Genomic DNA, 18589 nt, shown 5'->3' on the forward strand with positions numbered 1-18589 from the left:
TCTTTCTGTGGTACTCACTTTGGGATATTATGTGAGGTAAACTTGTGGGCATTCCTAATATTTTCCACGACTTCCTCTTTTTGTATTGTAGTTTCAGTAGTGTAGTGGTTATCACGTTCGCCTCACACGCGAAAGGTCATATTCAATATTTCCCAATGCCCAGAGGCTAGCATTTGGTTTGAAACAGTTGTGGTTTATCTAAACCTTGCTGTCTACCTCTCCGGCCTGTGGATCAATGTTGCCGTTTTTTTGGGGACCTCCACCGTGCGATCTGTATGAATGTGAACAGACTGACAGCTTCTCTGAGCCAGGCAAATTCATTTATCAGGGTCATTGTAATGGATATATCCAAAGAAATGGCAATATAATCCAAGGTAAAACAAACAAAAATGTAGATCGTTTTCTGTCATTTCAGCTGCTTGATGTGATTGTGTGATAGATTTAGTTGGCTGGCTAGCAAAGGAAAAGAAGCTAGCCTGCATAGGTACAGTGCATTCGGAAAGTTTTCAGGCCCCTTACTTTTTTCCACATTTTGTTACGTTACAGACTTATACTAAAATGGATGAAATAAAATAAAATCTATCTACACACAATACCCCATAATGACAAAGCAATAACATATAGTTTTTATTAATCAAACAAATATTTTAAAAATACCTCATAATTCCCGGCTTCTCAAGCCTTATTGCTTAATTAATGGACTAAGTAATTTCTGATTTTCAATAGGTTCTGAGAGCGATAAATGCCCCACCCAGCCAAAGTCAGCCACACCCTTAGTATTCCACTCATCAGGTTTCCGTAGTGTAGTGGTTATCACGTTCGCCTAACACGCGAAAGGTCCCCGGTTCGAGACCGGGCGGAAACAATTTTTAACAAATTGGACAGTAAGCCTATTCACTTAGGGCTCGGTCCCAATTTCGGAATTCATGCTTTTCCTTCGCACTTCTCAGTATTTGGTATTCAGACTTACCTTTTTTGTCGCATAACGCACTCTGCATGTGTGGCTAGCTTGGGCGCTCTGAATATATTCCTGCTTCGTGTGGTCTGAGGTCCATAATGATTCAAATAGTTTACCAGTCCAGGGTAAGCCGACAAGAAACACAGCCCTTATTTTAAGTGTTTTTAAAATCCCCTGTGGGGAACATGAAGGGTGGAAAAATGATTGGAACCATTTTCCTGTTTGACCGCTAGTTTTTAATGGGTATTATGGCTCTTTCTGTGGTACTCACTTTGGGATATTATGTGAGGTAAACTTGTGGGCATTCCTAATATTTTCCACGACTTCCTCTTTTTGTATTGTAGTTTCAGTAGTGTAGTGGTTATCACGTTCGCCTCACACGCGAAAGGTCATATTCAATATTTCCCAATGCCCAGAGGCTAGCATTTGGTTTGAAACAGTTGTGGTTTATCTAAACCTTGCTGTCTACCTCTCCGGCCTGTGGATCAATGTTGCCGTTTTTTGGGGACCTCCACCGTGCGATCTGTATGAATGTGAACAGACTGACAGCTTCTCTGAGCCAGGCAAATTCATTTATCAGGGTCATTGTAATGGATATATCCAAAGAAATGGCAATATAATCCAAGGTAAAACAAACAAAAATGTAGATCGTTTTCTGTCATTTCAGCTGCTTGATGTGATTGTGTGATAGATTTAGTTGGCTGGCTAGCAAAGGAAAAGAAGCTAGCCTGCATAGGTACAGTGCATTCGGAAAGTTTTCAGGCCCCTTACTTTTTTCCACATTTTGTTACGTTACAGACTTATACTAAAATGGATGAAATAAAATAAAATCTATCTACACACAATACCCCATAATGACAAAGCAATAACATATAGTTTTTATTAATCAAACAAATATTTTAAAAATACCTCATAATTCCCGGCTTCTCAAGCCTTATTGCTTAATTAATGGACAAAGTAATTTCTGATTTTCAATAGGTTCTGAGAGCGATAAATGCCCCACCCAGCCAAAGTCAGCCACACCCTTAGTATTCCACTCATCAGGTTTCCGTAGTGTAGTGGTTATCACGTTCGCCTAACACGCGAAAGGTCCCCGGTTCGAGACCGGGCGGAAACAATTTTTAACAAATTGGACAGTAAGCCTATTCACTTAGGGCTCGGTCCCAATTTCGGAATTCATGCTTTTCCTTCGCACTTCTCAGTATTTGGTATTCAGACTTACCTTTTTTGTCGCGTAACGCACTCTGCATGTGTGGCTAGCTTGGGCGCTCTGAATATATTCCTGCTTCGTGTGGTCTGAGGTCCATAATGATTCAAATAGTTTACCACTCCAGGGTAAGCCGACAAGAAACACAGCCCTTATTTTAAGTGTTTTTAAAATCCCCTGTGGGGAACATGAAGGGTGGAAAAATGATTGGAACCATTTTCCTGTTTGACCGCTAGTTTTTAATGGGTATTATGGCTCTTTCTGTGGTACTCACTTTGGGATATTATGTGAGGTAAACTTGTGGGCATTCCTAATATTTTCCACGACTTCCTCTTTTTGTATTGTAGTTTCAGTAGTGTAGTGGTTATCACGTTCGCCTCACACGCGAAAGGTCATATTCAATATTTCCCAATGCCCAGAGGCTAGCATTTGGTTTGAAACAGTTGTGGTTTATCTAAACCTTGCTGTCTACCTCTCCGGCCTGTGGATCAATGTTGCCGTTTTTTGGGGACCTCCACCGTGCGATCTGTATGAATGTGAACAGACTGACAGCTTCTCTGAGCCAGGCAAATTCATTTATCAGGGTCATTGTAATGGATATATCCAAAGAAATGGCAATATAATCCAAGGTAAAACAAACAAAAATGTAGATCGTTTTCTGTCATTTCAGCTGCTTGATGTGATTGTGTGATAGATTTAGTTGGCTGGCTAGCAAAGGAAAAGAAGCTAGCCTGCATAGGTACAGTGCATTCGGAAAGTTTTCAGGCCCCTTACTTTTTTCCACATTTTGTTACGTTACAGACTTATACTAAAATGGATGAAATAAAATAAAATCTATCTACACACAATACCCCATAATGACAAAGCAATAACATATAGTTTTTATTAATCAAACAAATATTTTAAAAATACCTCATAATTCCCGGCTTCTCAAGCCTTATTGCTTAATTAATGGACTAAGTAATTTCTGATTTTCAATTGGTTCTGAGAGCGATAAATGCCCCACCCAGCCAAAGTCAGCCACACCCTTAGTATTCCACTCATCAGGTTTCCGTAGTGTAGTGGTTATCACGTTCGCCTAACACGCGAAAGGTCCCCGGTTCGAGACCGGGCGGAAACAATTTTTAACAAATTGGACAGTAAGCCTATTCACTTAGGGCTCGGTCCCAATTTCGGAATTCATGCTTTTCCTTCGCACTTCTCAGTATTTGGTATTCAGACTTACCTTTTTTTGTCGTAACGCACTCTGCATGTGTGGCTAGCTTGGGCGCTCTGAATATATTCCTGCTTCGTGTGGTCTGAGGTCCATAATGATTCAAATAGTTTACCAGTCCAGGGTAAGCCGACAAGAAACACAGCCCTTATTTTAAGTGTTTTTAAAATCCCCTGTGGGGAACATGAAGGGTGGAAAAATGATTGGAACCATTTTCCTGTTTGACCGCTAGTTTTTAATGGGTATTATGGCTCTTTCTGTGGTACTCACTTTGGGATATTATGTGAGGTAAACTTGTGGGCATTCCTAATATTTTCCACGACTTCCTCTTTTTGTATTGTAGTTTCAGTAGTGTAGTGGTTATCACGTTCGCCTCACACGCGAAAGGTCATATTCAATATTTCCCAATGCCCAGAGGCTAGCATTTGGTTTGAAACAGTTGTGGTTTATCTAAACCTTGCTGTCTACCTCTCCGACCTGTGGATCAATGTTGCCGTTTTTTGGGGACCTCCACCGTGCGATCTGTATGAATGTGAACAGACTGACAGCTTCTCTGAGCCAGGCAAATTCATTTATCAGGGTCATTGTAATGGATATATCCAAAGAAATGGCAATATAATCCAAGGTAAAACAAACAAAAATGTAGATCGTTTTCTGTCATTTCAGCTGCTTGATGTGATTGTGTGATAGATTTAGTTGGCTGGCTAGCAAAGGAAAAGAAGCTAGCCTGCATAGGTACAGTGCATTCGGAAAGTTTTCAGGCCCCTTACTTTTTTCCACATTTTGTTACGTTACAGACTTATACTAAAATGGATGAAATAAAATAAAATCTATCTACACACAATACCCCATAATGACAAAGCAATAACATATAGTTTTTATTAATCAAACAAATATTTTAAAAATACCTCATAATTCCCGGCTTCTCAAGCCTTATTGCTTAATTAATGGACTAAGTAATTTCTGATTTTCAATAGGTTCTGAGAGCGATAAATGCCCCACCCAGCCAAAGTCAGCCACACCCTTAGTATTCCACTCATCAGGTTTCCGTAGTGTAGTGGTTATCACGTTCGCCTAACACGCGAAAGGTCCCCGGTTCGAGACCGGGCGGAAACAATTTTTAACAAATTGGACAGTAAGCCTATTCACTTAGGGCTCGGTCCCAATTTTGGAATTCATGCTTTTCCTTCGCACTTCTCAGTATTTGGTATTCAGACTTACCTTTTTTGTCGCGTAACGCACTCTGCATGTGTGGCTAGCTTGGGCGCTCTGAATATATTCCTGCTACGTGTGGTCTGAGGTCCATAATGATTCAAATAGTTTACCACTCCAGGGTAAGCCGACAAGAAACACAGCCCTTATTTTAAGTGTTTTTAAAATCCCCTGTGGGGAACATGAAGGGTGGAAAAATGATTGGAACCATTTTCCTGTTTGACCGCTAGTTTTTAATGGGTATTATGGCTCTTTCTGTGGTACTCACTTTGGGATATTATGTGAGGTAAACTTGTGGGCATTCCTAATATTTTCCACGACTTCCTCTTTTTGTATTGTAGTTTCAGTAGTGTAGTGGTTATCACGTTCGCCTCACACGCGAAAGGTCATATTCAATATTTCCCAATGCCCAGAGGCTAGCATTTGGTTTGAAACAGTTGTGGTTTATCTAAACCTTGCTGTCTACCTCTCCGACCTGTGGATCAATGTTGCCGTTTTTTGGGGACCTCCACCGTGCGATCTGTATGAATGTGAACAGACTGACAGCTTCTCTGAGCCAGGCAAATGCATTTATCAGGGTCATTGTAATGGATATATCCAAAGAAATGGCAATATAATCCAAGGTAAAACAAACAAAAATGTAGATCGTTTTCTGTCATTTCAGCTGCTTGATGTGATTGTGTGATAGATTTAGTTGGCTGGCTAGCAAAGGAATAGAAGCTAGCCTGCATAGGTACAGTGCATTCGGAAAGTTTTCAGACCCCTTACTTTTTTCCACATTTTGTTACATTACAGACTTATACTAAAATGGACGAAATAAAATAAAATCTATCTACACACAATGCCCCATAATGACAAAGCGATAACATATCGTTTTTATTAATAAAACAAATATTTTAAAAATACCTCATAATTCCCGGCTTCTCAAGCCTTATTGCTTAATTAATGGACTAAGTAATTTCTGATTTTCAATAGGTTCTGAGAGCGATAAATGCCCCACCCAGCCAAAGTCAGCCACACCCTTAGTATTCCACTCATCAGGTTTCCGTAGTGTAGTGGTTATCACGTTCGCCTAACACGCGAAAGGTCCCCGGTTCGAGACCGGGCGGAAACAATTTTTAACAAATTGGACAGTAAGCCTATTCACTAAGGGCTCGGTCCCAATTTGGAATTCATGCTTTTCCTTCGCACTTCTCAGTATTTGGTATTCAGACTTACCTTTTTTGTCGCGTAACGCACTCTGCATGTGTGGCTAGCTTGGGCGCTCTGAATATATTCCTGCTACGTGTGGTCTGAGGTCCATAATGATTCAAATAGTTTACCACTCCAGGGTAAGCCGACAAGAAACACAGCCCTTATTTTAAGTGTTTTTAAAATCCCCTGTGGGGAACATGAAGGGTGGAAAAATGATTGGAACCATTTTCCTGTTTGACCGCTAGTTTTTAATGGGTATTATGGCTCTTTCTGTGGTACTCACTTTGGGATATTATGTGAGGTAAACTTGTGGGCATTCCTAATATTTTCCACGACTTCCTCTTTTTGTATTGTAGTTTCAGTAGTGTAGTGGTTATCACGTTCGCCTCACACGCGAAAGGTCATATTCAATATTTCCCAATGCCCAGAGGCTAGCATTTGGTTTGAAACAGTTGTGGTTTATCTAAACCTTGCTGTCTACCTCTCCGTAATGCCTGTGATCAATGTGTTGGTTTTTTTGGGGACCTCCATCGTGCGATCCACCGTGCGATCTGTATGAATGTGAACAGACTGACAGCTTCTCTGAGCCAGGCAAATGCATTTATCAGGGTCATTGTAATGGATATATCCAAAGAAATGGCAATATAATCCAAGGTAAAACAAACAAAAATGTAGATCGTTTTCTGTCATTTCAGCTGCTTGATGTGATTGTGTGATAGATTTAGTTGGCTGGCTAGCAAAGGAATAGAAGCTAGCCTGCATAGGTACAGTGCATTCGGAAAGTTTTCAGACCCCTTACTTTTTTCCACATTTTGTTACATTACAGACTTATACTAAAATGGACGAAATAAAATAAAATCTATCTACACACAATGCCCCATAATGACAAAGCGATAACATATCGTTTTTATTAATAAAACAAATATTTTAAAAATACATCATAATTCCCGGCTTCTAAAGCCTTATTGCTTAATTAATGGACTAAGTAATTTCAGATTTTCAATAGGTTCTGAGAACGATAAATGTCCCACCCCGCCAAAGTCAGCCACACCCTTAGTATTCCACTCATTAGGTTTCCGTGCCGGGTAGAGATTATAACAGAACATGACCAAGATGTTCAAATGTTCATAAATGACCAGCATGGTCGAATAATAATAAGGCAGAACAGTTGAAACTGGAGCAGCAGCACAGTCAGGTGGACTGGGGACAGCAAGGAGCCATCATGTCAGGTAGTCCTGGGGCACGGTCCTAGGGCTCAGGTCCTCCGAGAGAGAGAAAGAAAGAGAGAATTAGAGAGAGCATATGTGGGGTGGCCAGTCCTCTTCTGGCTGTGCCGGGTGGAGATTATAACAGAACGTGGCCAAGATGTTCAAATGTTCATAAATGACCAGCATGGTTGAATAATAGTAAGGCAGAACAGTTGAAACTGGAGCAGCAGCATGGCCAGGTGGACTGGGGACAGCAAGGAGTCCTCATGTCAGGTAGTCCTGGGACATGGTCCTAGGGCCCAGGCCAGTTGAAACTGGAGCAGCAGCATGGCCAGGTGGGCTGGGGACAGCAAGGAGTCATCATGTCAGGTAGTCCTGGGGCATGGTCCTAGGGCTCAGGTCCTCCGAGAGAGAGAAAGAAAGAGAGAAGGAGAGAATTAGAGAACGCACACTTAGATTCACACAGGACACCGAATAGGACAGGAGAAGTACTCCAGATATAACAAACTGACCCTAGCCCCCGACACATAAACTACTGCAGCATAAATACTGGAGGCTGAGACAGGAGGGGTCAGGAGACACTGTGGCCCCATCCGAGGACACCCCAGACAGGGCCAAACAGGAAGGATATAACCCCACCCACTTTGCCAAAGCACAGCCCCCACACCACTAGAGGGATATCTTCAACCACCAACTTACCATCCTGAGACAAGGCCGAGTATAGCCCACAAAGATCTCCGCCACGGTACAACCCAGGGGGGGCAACCCAGACAGGCCGACCACAACAGTGAATCAACCCACCCAGGTGACGCACCCCCCAGGGATGGCACGAGAGAGCCCCAGCAAGCCAGTGACTCAGCCCCCGTAACAGGGTTAGAGGTAGAGAATCCCAGTGGAAAGAGGGGAACCGGCCAGGCAAAGACAGCAAGGGCGGTTCGTTGCTCCAGAGCCTTTCCGTTCACCTTCCCACTCCTGGGCCAGACTACACTCAATCATATGACCCACTGAAGAGATGAGTCTTCAGTAAAGTCTTAAAGGTTGAGACCGAGTTTGCGTCTCTGACATGGGTAGGCAGACCGTTCCATAAAAATGGAGCTCTATAGGAGAAAGCCCTGCCTCCAGCTGTTTGCTTAGAAATTCTAGGGACAATTAGGAGGCCTGCGTCTTGTGACCATAGCGTACGTGTAGGTATGTACGGCAGGACCAAATCAGAGAGGTAGGTAGGAGCAAGCCCATGTAATGCTTTGTAGGTTAGCAGTAAAACCTTGAAATCAGCCCTTGCTTTGACAGGAAGCCAGTGTAGAGAGGCTAGCACTGGAGTAATATGATCAAATTTTTTGGTTCTAGTCAGGATTCTAGCAGCCGTATTTAGCACTAACTGAAGTTTATTTAGTGCTTTATCCGGGTAGCCGGAAAATAGAGCATTGCAGTAGTCTAACCTAGAAGTGACAAAAGCATGGATTAATTTTTCTGCATCATTTTTGGACAGAAAGTTTCTGATTTTTGCAATGTTACGTAGATGGAAAAAAGCTGTCCTCGAAATGGTCTTGATATGTTCTTCAAAAGAGAGATCAGGGTCCAGAGTAACGCCGAGGTCCTTCACAGTTTTATTTGAGACGACTGTACAACCATTAAGATTAATTGTCAGATTCAACAGAAGATCTCTTTGTTTCTTGGGACCTAGAACAAGCATCTCTGTTTTGTCCGAGTTTAATAGTAGAAAGTTTGCAGCCATCCACTTCCTTATGTCTGAAACACATGCTTCTAGCGAGGGCAATTTTGGGGCTTCACCATGTTTCATTGAAATGTACAGCTGTGTGTCATCCGCATAGCAGTGAAAGTTTACATTATGTTTTCGAATAACATCCCCAAGAGGTAAAATATATAGTGAAAACAATAGTGGTCCTAAAACAGAACCTTGAGGAACACCGAAATGTACAGTTGATTTGTCAGAGGACAAACCATTCACAGAGACAAACTGATATCTTTCCGACAGATAAGACCTAAACCAGGCCAGAACATGTCCGTGTAGACCAATTTGGGTTTCCAATCTCTCCAAAAGAATGTGGTGATCGATGGTATCAAAAGCAGCACTAAGGTCTAGGAGCACGAGGACAGATGCAGAGCCTCGGTCCGATGCCATTAAAATGTAATTTACCACCTTCACAAGTGCCGTCTCAGTGCTATGATGGGGTCTAAAACCAGACTGAAGCATTTCGTATACATTGTTTGTCTTCAGGAAGGCAGTGAGTTGCTGCGCAACAGCCTTCTCTAAAATCTTTGAGAGGATTGGAAGATTCGATATAGGCCGATAGTTTTTTATATTTTCTGGGTCAAGGTTTGGCTTTTTCAAGAGAGGCTTTATTACTGCCACTTTTAGTGAGTTTGGTACACATCCAGTGGATAGAGAGCCGTTTATTATGTTCAACATAGGAGGGCCAAGCACAGGAAGCAGCTCTTTCAGTAGTTTAGTTGGAATAGGGTCCAGTATACAGCTTGAAGGTTTAGAGGCCATGATTATTTTCATCATTGTGTCAAGAGATATAGTACTAAAACACTTGAGCGTCTCTCTTGATCCTAGGTCCTGGCAGAGTTGTGCAGACTCAGGACAACTGAGGTTTGGAGGAATACGCAGGTTTAAAGAGGAGTCCGTAATTTGCTTTCTAATAATCATAATCTTTTCCTCAAAGAAGTTCATGAATTTATCACTGCTAAAGTGAAAGTCATCCTCTCTTGGGGAATGCTGCTTTTTAGTTAGCTTTGCCACAGTATCAAAAAGGAATTTCGGATTGTTCTTATTTTCCTCAATTAAGTTAGAAAAATAGGACGATCGAGCAGCAGTAAGGGCTCTTCGGTACTGCACGGTACCATCCTTCCAAGCTAGTCGGAAGACTTCCAGTTTGGTGTGGCGCCATTTCCGTTCCAATCTTCTGGAAGCTTGCTTCAGAGCTCGGGTATTTTCTGTGTACCAGGGAGCTAGTTTCTTATGAGACATTTTTTTAGTTTTTAGGGTGCAACTGCATCTAGGGTATTGCGCAAGGTTAAATTGAGATCCTCAGTTAGGTGGTTAACGGATTTTTGTCCTCTGGCGTCCTTGGGTAGGCAGAGGGAGTCTGGAAGGGCATCAAGGAATCTTTGTGTTGTCTGTGAATTTATAGCACGACTTTTGATGTTCCTTGGTTCACTAAGGGCTCAGTCCCAATTTTGGAATTCATGCTTTTCCTTCGCACTTCTCAGTATTTGGTATTCAGACTTACCTTTTTTGTCGCGTAACGCATTCTGCATGTGTGGCTAGCTTGGGCGCTCTGAATATATTCCTGCTACGTGTGGTCTGAGGTCCATAATGATTCAAATAGTTTACCACTCCAGGGTAATCCGACAAGAAACACAGCCCTTATTTTAAGTGATTTTAAAATCCCCTGTGGGGAACATGAAGGGTGGAAAAATGATTGGAACCATTTTCCTGTTTGACCGCTAGTTTTTAATGGGTATTATGGCTCTTTCTGTGGTACTCAATTTGAGATATTATGTGAGGGATTCTTGTGGGCATTCCTAATATTTTCCACCACTTCCTCTTTTTGTATTGTAGTTCGCTAGCCAGCTATTTGTCGTCCTTAACGTAGGAGACTCTGCTAGCTAGCCAACAGCTAACAGCTAACAGCTAGCCAACGTCTACTGTTTCGAATTCAATCACCGGTCAGGTAGTATCACATTTTCATTTCATTTCATTACAGTACAACGGTTTGATTTGTTTTATCGTAGCTAGCTACATAGCCGTCTTTGTTTCAAAGATAATTGTGTAGTCTAGAGCGATTTCCTAGGTTAGCTAGCCAGCTATTGTCGTTCTTTTAACGCAACGTAACGTAAACAACACTGCTAGCTAGCCAGCTAGCCCCCGAATAGTAGCACTGTAGAAACTATTACACTCAACGGAACGACTTGATTAGTGTAGTGTCAACAACGCAGCCACTGCCAGCTAGCCTACTTTAGCAATACTGTATCATTTTAATCATTTTAGTCAATAAGATTCTTGCTACGTAAGCTTAACTTTCTGAACATTCGAGACGTGTAGTCCACTTGTCATTCCAATCTCCTTGCATTAGCGTAGCCTTTTCTGTAGCCTGTCAACTATGTGTCTGTCTATCCCTGTTCTCTCCTCTCTGCACAGACCATACAAACGCTCCACACCGCGTGGCCGCGACCACCCTAATCTGGTGGTCCCAGCGCGTACGACCCACGTGGAGTTCCAGGTCTCCGGTAGCCTCTGGAACTGCCGATCTGCGGCCAACAAGGCAGAGTTCATCTCAGCCTATGCCTCCCTCCAGTCCCTTGACTTCTTGGCACTGACGGAAACATGGATCACCACAGATAACACTGCTACTCCTACTGCTCTCTCCTCGTCCGCCCACGTGTTCTCGCACACCCCGAGAGCTTCTGGTCAGCGGGGTGGTGGCACCGGGATCCTCATCTCTCCCAAGTGGTCTTTCTCTCTTTCTCCCTTACCCATCTGTCTATCGCCTCCTTTGAATTCCATGCTGTCACAGTTACCAGCCCTTTCAAGCTTAACATCCTTATCATTTATCGCCCTCCAGGTTCCTCGGAGAGTTCATCAATGAGCTTGATGCCTTGATAAGCTCCTTTCCTGAGGACGGCTCACCTCTCACAGTTCTGGGCGACTTTAACCTCCCCACGTCTACCTTTGACTCATTCCTCTCTGCCTCCTTCTTTCCACTCCTCTCCTCTTTTGACCTCACCCTCTCACCTTCCCCCCTACTCACAAGGCAGGCAATACGCTTGACCTCATCTTTACTAGATGCTGTTCTTCCACTAACCTCATTGCAACTCCCCTCCAAGTCTCCGACCACTACCTTGTATCCTTTTCCCTCTCGCTCTCATCCAACACTTCCCACACTGCCCCTACTCGGATGGTATCGCGCCGTCCCAACCTTCGCTCTCTCTCCCCCGCTACTCTCTCCTCTTCCATCCTATCATCTCTTCCCTCTGCTCAAACTTTCTCCAACCTATCTCCTGATTCTGCCTCCTCAACCCTCCTCTCCTCCCTTACTGCATCCTTTGACTCCCTATGTCCCCTATCCTCCAGGCCGGCTCGGTCCTCCCCTCCCCGCTCCGTGGCTCGACGACTCATTGCGAGCTCACAGAACAGGGCTCCGGGCAGCCGAGCGGAAATGGAGGAAAACTCGCCTCCCTGCGGACCTGGCATCCTTTCACTCCCTCCTCTCTACATTTTCCTCCTCTGTCTCTGCTGCTAAAGCCACTTTCTACCATTCTAAATTCCAAGCATCTGCCTCTAACCCTAGGAAGCTCTTTGCCACCTTCTCCTCCCTCCAGAATCCCCCCCCCCCTCCTCCCTCTCTGCAGATGACTTCGTCAACCATTTTGAAAAGAAGGTCGACGACATCCGATCCTCGTTTGCTAAGTCAAACGACACCGCTGGTTCTGCTCACACTGCCCTACCCTATGCTCTGACCTCTTTCTCCCTCTCTCTCCAGATGAAATCTCGCGTCTTGTGACGGCCGGCTGCCCAACAACCTGCCCGCTTGACCCTATCCCCTCCTCTCTTCTCCAGACCATTTCCGGAGACCTTCTCCCTTACCTCACCTCGCTCATCAACTCATCCCTGACCGCTGGCTACGTCCCTCCCGTCTTCAAGAGAGCGAGAGTTGCACCCCTTCTGAAAAAACCTACACTCGATCCCTCCGATGTCAACAACTACAGACCAGTATCCCTTCTCTCTTTTCTCTCCAAAACTCTTGAGCGTGCCGTCCTTGGCCAGCTCTACCGCTATCTCTCTCAGAATGACCTTCTTGATCCAAATCAGTCAGGTTTCAAGACTAGTCATTCAACTGAGACTGCTCTTCTCTGTATCACGGAGGCGCTCCGCACTGCTAAAGCTAACTCTCTCTCCTCTGCTCTCATCCTTCTAGACCTATCGGCTGCCTTCGATACTGTGAACCATCAGATCCTCCTCTCCACCCTCTCCGAGTTGGGCATCTCCGGCGCGGCCCACGCTTGGATTGCGTCCTACCTGACAGGTCGCTCCTACCAGGTGGCGTGGCGAGAATCTGTCTCCTCACCACGCGCTCTCACCACTGGTGTCCCCCAGGGCTCTGTTCTAGGCCCTCTCTTATTCTCGCTATACACCAAGTCACTTGGCTCTGTCATAACCTCACATGGTCTCTCCTATCATTGCTATGCAGACGACACACAATTAATCTTCTCCTTTCCCCCTTCTGATGACCAGGTGGCGAATCGCATCTCTGCATGTCTGGCAGACATATCAGTGTGGATGACGGATCACCACCTCAAGCTGAACCTCAGCAAGACGGAGCTCCTCTTCCTCCCGGGGGAAGGACTGCCCGTTCCATGATCTCGCCATCACGGTTGACAACTCCATTGTGTCCTCCTCCCAGAGCGCTAAGAACCTTGGCGTGATCCTGGACAACACCCTGACGTTCTCAACTAACATCAAGGCGGTGTCCCGTTCCTGTAGGTTCATGCTCTACAACATCCGCAGAGTACGACCCTGCCTCACACTGGAAGCGGCGCAGGTCCTAATCCAGGCACTTGTCATCTCCCGTCTTGATTACTGCAACTCGCTGTTGGCTGGGCTCCCTGCCTGTGCCATTAAACCCCTACAACTCATCCAGAACGCCGCAGCCCGTCTGGTGTTCAACCTTCCCAAGTTCTCTCACGTCACCCCGCTCCTCCGCTCTCTCCACTGGCTTCCAGTTGAAGCTCGCATCCGCTACAAGACCATGGTGCTTGCCTACGGAGCTGTGAGGGGAACGGCACCTCAGTACCTCCAGGCTCTGATCAGGCCCTACACCCAAACAAGGGCACTGCGTTCATCCACCTCTGGCCTGCTCGCCTCCCTACCACTGAGGAAGTACAGTTCCCGCTCAGCCCAGTCAAAACTGTTCGCTGCTCTGGCCCCCAATGGTGGAACAAACTCCCTCACGACGCCAGGACAGCGGAGTCAATCACCACCTTCCGGAGACACCTGAAACCCCACCTCTTCAAGGAATACCTAGGATAGGGTAAGTAAGGGTAAGTAATCCTTCTCACCCCAAAAAAAAAAAAAAGATTTAGATGCAAGTGGCTGTTCCACTGGATGTCATAAGGTGTATGCACCAATTTGTAAGTCGCTCTGGATAAGAGCGTCTGCTAAATGACTTAAATGTAATGTTAAATGTAGTTTCAGTAGTGTAGTGGTTATCACGTTCGCCTCACACGCGAAAGGTCAAATTCAATATTTCCCAATGCCCAGAGGCTAGCATTTGGTTTGAAACAGTTGTGGTTTATCTAAACCTTGCTGTCTACCTCTCCGACCTGTGGATCAATGTTGCCGTTTTTTTGGGGACCTCCACCGTGCGATCTGTATGAATGTGAACAGACTGACAGCTTCTCTGAGCCAGGCAAATGCATTTATCAGGGTCATTGTAATGGATATATCCAAACAAATGGCAATATAATCCAAGGTAAAACAAACAAAAATGTAGATCGTTTTCTGTCATTTCAGCTGCTTGATGTGATTGTGTGATAGATTTAGTTGGCTGGCTAGCAAAGGAATAGAAGCTAGCCTGCATAGGTACAGTGCATTCGGAAAGGTTTCAGACCCCTTACTTTTTTCCACATTTTGTTACATTACAGACTTATACTAAAATGGACGAAATAAAATAAAATCTATCTACACACAATGCCCCATAATGACAAAGCGATAACATATCGTTTTTATTAATAAAACAAATATTTTAAAAATACATCATAATTCCCGGCTTCTAAAGCCTTATTGCTTAATTAATGGACTAAGTAATTTCAGATTTTCAATAGGTTCTGAGAACGATAAATGTCCCACCCCGCCAAAGTCAGCCACACCCTTAGTATTCCACTCATTAGGTTTCCGTAGTGTAGCGGTTATCACGTTCGCATTACACGCGAAAGGTCCCTGGTTCGAAACCGGGCGGAAACAAATTTGAACAAATTGGACAGTAAGCCTATTCACTAAGGGCTCGGTCCCAATTTTGGAATTCATGCTTTTCCTTCGCACTTCTCAGTATTTGGTATTCAGACTTACCTTTTTGTCGCGTAACGCATTCTGCATGTGTGGCTAGCTTGGGCGCTCTGAATATATTCCTGCTACGTGTGGTCTGAGGTCCATAATGATTCAAATAGTTTACCACTCCAGGGTAAGCCGACAAGAAACACAGCCCTTATTTTAAGTGTTTTAAAATCCCCTGTGGGGAACATGAAGGGTGGAAAAATGATTGGAACCATTTTCCTGTTTGACCGCTAGTTTTTAATGGGTATTATGGCTCTTTCTGTGGTACTCACTTTGGGATATTATGTGAAGTAAACTTGTGGGCATTCCTAATATTTTCCACGACTTCCTCTTTTTGTATTGTAGTTTCAGTAGTGTAGTGGTTATCACGTTCGCCTCACACGCGAAAGGTCATATTCAATATTTCCCAATGCCCAGAGGCTAGCATTTGGTTTGAAACAGTTGTGGTTTATCTAAACCTTGCTGTCTACCTCTCCGGCCTGTGGATCAATGTTGCCGTTTTTTTGGGGACCTCCACCGTGCGATCTGTATGAATGTGAACTGACTGACAGCTTCTCTGAGCCAGGCAAATTCATTTATCAGGGTCATTGTAATGGATATATCCAAACAAATGGCAATATAATCCAAGGTAAAAAAACAAAAATGTAGATCGTTTTCTGTCATTTCAGCTGCTTGATGTGATTGTGTGATAGATTTAGTTGGCTGGCTAGCAAAGGCATAGAAGCTAGCCTGCATAGGTACTGTGCATTCGGAAAGTTTTCAGACCCCTTACTTTTTCCACATTATGTTACATTACAGACTTATACTAAAATGGACGAAATAAAATAAAATCTATCTACACACAATGCCCCATAATGACAAAGCGATAACATATCGTTTTTATTAATAAAACAGATATTTTAAAAATACCTCATAATTCCCGGCTTCTCAAGCCTTATTGCTTAATTAATGGACTAAGTAATTTCAGATTTTCAATAGGTTCTGAGAACGATAAATGTCCCACCCCGCCAAAGTCAGCCACACCCTTAGTATTCCATACATAAGGGAAGAATTCGGCAGTACCTGTATGGTTAGTGAGAAAGTCCATATTGCAAATGTACGGTCCCTTACTAGACGTCCGAAATCGTTTGTAAAATTCGCGGACGGCGTCGGGCCGAGCGGCAGGGCCGGACCTACCAGGAAGTCATCAAATGAACGTTGTCGGACATTCGGTTTCCGTTTTACAAAAATAATAAGATTTATGTCATTTTTCCCATGTCCCGGAAATTCCCACAAGAGGGCATAAGCAATCATATGGCTATTGCTACAAAACATCACGATTCACGACGGGGCCTTATCTCGAAAAACTGAAAATATTTAGAAGCCGAAACTCGGTGAGCGTAGGGCGGCATAATGGGCAGTTGGCCCCGAACAAGATGGCGTCTAGGCCTCAACGGTTTTTTGAGTTATGGCCATTTATCTGGGATTAAAGGTCCAAAATGAAAATAGAGAAATTATTTTTCCACTTCACGTCAAAGTCAAGGAGCCTCCGGTGTCAATAAAAAAGAACCAGCCATTTATCTATCGTCATTTAAGAGAAATCGTACAACGACACCTTGGTGATGTTCACGGATAGGTGTTTTTTTTTTTCAACGGTTACAGATCCAGTTGCAGGTTGTTCTTACGAATCTTTTAAAGTGTGCTGCGGAGCTCTGCGAGATTTCTGTGATTTTCTATGATTTTCTGAAATAACACACACTCACTAAACCCTCCGTAAATAACTCAGTTCTTAACGTAAAGACTTAAAACTCGGGATTCTGTAAAGGCATACCCCAATCATGATATGAGTTTATTTATAGCTTCCTGTGCCAACCGGAAGTGCCTTTAATGGTGTCACAGTGGCAGTTTCCATGGGTTAAAAAGGTCAGATCTTTTCAAAACTTCATATGTGTGACTAGGTAACCCTCGTGAACTGTAAATCAGTCATTTCTCCCAGCAGATGTCAAAGAAAAGCTCTCACACGCACACACAGCAAGGATGGAGTGAAAAAGTGTGGTTCTTAAAGACACAGAGAGCAGGCAATGGCATAAACATAATGTCTAGGCCGTGCCGAGTTCAACGAGATATCCCGCTTGACCGTAGCTCGCTCGGTCTGAGCGCAGCGACCATTAGAAAAGTAGGCCCAAAATGAAGCCTGCCCCACAACGTCATTTGCTTTTGGGTGACAGTGAGAGAACCGTTAGGGTGAGAAGCACAATTCGACCTCAGGTATGTTCCTAAGGTCCTTCCGATCCGTGCAAGCCTAACGTTGACAGTGTGGCATTAACCCTTAATAGTTAAAAGATGGTGTTTACTTCAAAAAGTTTGCATTGATTTCTCTCCCCATAGGAATACATTGCCTTTACCCCTAAATTCAACCTGAAGTCTATATGGGTTATGAATGCCGTATGAACCTGTCTTTGGTAACAGTCCATCAGGCCAGTATGAGGTCTACCTGTGTTGATTCTAAGCTTCCTGGACCAACCGGAAGTGGTTAAAATCACCCTAAAAGTGTTTTTCCATTACCTGCCTGCAGTTTGATAGACATAGTGCATTCAACCCTGTGTAAATCAGTCAATTCTTAACGTAAGGACTTAAAACTCAGGATTCTGTAAAAGCATAGCCCAGTGAGGATATGTGTTGACTTATAGCTTCCTGTGCCAACCGGAAGTGCCTTAATTGGTGTCTCAGGGGCTGTTTCGAGGGGTTAAAAAAGTCAGATCTGTCCAAAACTTCATATGTGTGATTAGGCAACCCCCATGAACTGTAAATCAGTCATTTTTCCCATAAAATTTCAAAGGAAAACTAAATCACACAGACACACAACTTGGAAGGAGGGACGTATTGGGGTTTGTAGAGACAGACAGTGCCTCCAATAGTTAGCTTTGTTCGAGCTAAAAAGAACCGTCAGACCTAGAGTTCCGAAACTTTAGAAACCTGTTCTAGACCTCGGGTCGATAGTGCGTGGTGAGTTAGGTGGCTCTAGAAGGTTCTCGGACCGAGAAATAGCCTCGTACATTTGCAATGATTTCAATTCATTTTGACCATTACGAAAATGGCGACATTTAGAAAAGTCTCAGAGACACAAGACTAGGTGCATTGGAACCGGCTCGGCCCATAGAGACGGACCCCAACGTTTCGGTCCGATAGCTCATTCAAGGACCCCATAGCAAGGCATGGAAAAAGTGGATTTTCAGCACCAATTAGGGTTTTACTCGGGCACCGAAGGACCTATCGAGCCGAAACTCGGGATTCGGGGTCGCCTCACATAGGCCTTCACATAATGTCTGACCTGGACCCGCAGCTAGAACGTAACTATGTGTTTTACGTTTTTATTATGTTTTAAACTAAAGGCGCTGTGAATTATGGGCCTGCTCTGACATATATGATAGTTGGCTTCTAAATGAGTTGGAAAAAGTGGGTTTGGTGTCAATTGGTATCAGTTTGGTGTCAAAATGACATCTAATTGACTGATGGACACTGACTTGCTAGTTGACTT

General features: G+C 44.0%; 5 non-coding genes across 5 annotated transcripts; all 5 read left to right on the forward strand.

The window, feature by feature from the left end:
- Positions 1 to 792: 792 nt before the first annotated feature.
- trnav-aac (transfer RNA valine (anticodon AAC)) lies at positions 793 to 865 on the forward strand. Its single transcript has one exon. It is a non-coding gene; the product is annotated as a tRNA-Val (tRNA).
- Positions 866 to 2002: 1137 nt separating this feature from the next.
- On the forward strand, positions 2003 to 2075 carry trnav-aac (transfer RNA valine (anticodon AAC)). Its single transcript has one exon. It is a non-coding gene; the product is annotated as a tRNA-Val (tRNA).
- Positions 2076 to 3212: 1137 nt separating this feature from the next.
- trnav-aac (transfer RNA valine (anticodon AAC)) lies at positions 3213 to 3285 on the forward strand. Its single transcript has one exon. It is a non-coding gene; the product is annotated as a tRNA-Val (tRNA).
- Positions 3286 to 4421: 1136 nt separating this feature from the next.
- trnav-aac (transfer RNA valine (anticodon AAC)) lies at positions 4422 to 4494 on the forward strand. Its single transcript has one exon. It is a non-coding gene; the product is annotated as a tRNA-Val (tRNA).
- A 1137-nt stretch (positions 4495 to 5631) lies between these two features.
- On the forward strand, positions 5632 to 5704 carry trnav-aac (transfer RNA valine (anticodon AAC)). The gene has a single exon. It is a non-coding gene; the product is annotated as a tRNA-Val (tRNA).
- Positions 5705 to 18589: the final 12885 nt, after the last annotated feature.

The sequence above is a fragment of the Oncorhynchus keta genome, unplaced genomic scaffold (assembly GCF_023373465.1).
Source record: "Oncorhynchus keta strain PuntledgeMale-10-30-2019 unplaced genomic scaffold, Oket_V2 Un_contig_21291_pilon_pilon, whole genome shotgun sequence".
Taxonomy (NCBI): domain Eukaryota; kingdom Metazoa; phylum Chordata; class Actinopteri; order Salmoniformes; family Salmonidae; genus Oncorhynchus; species Oncorhynchus keta.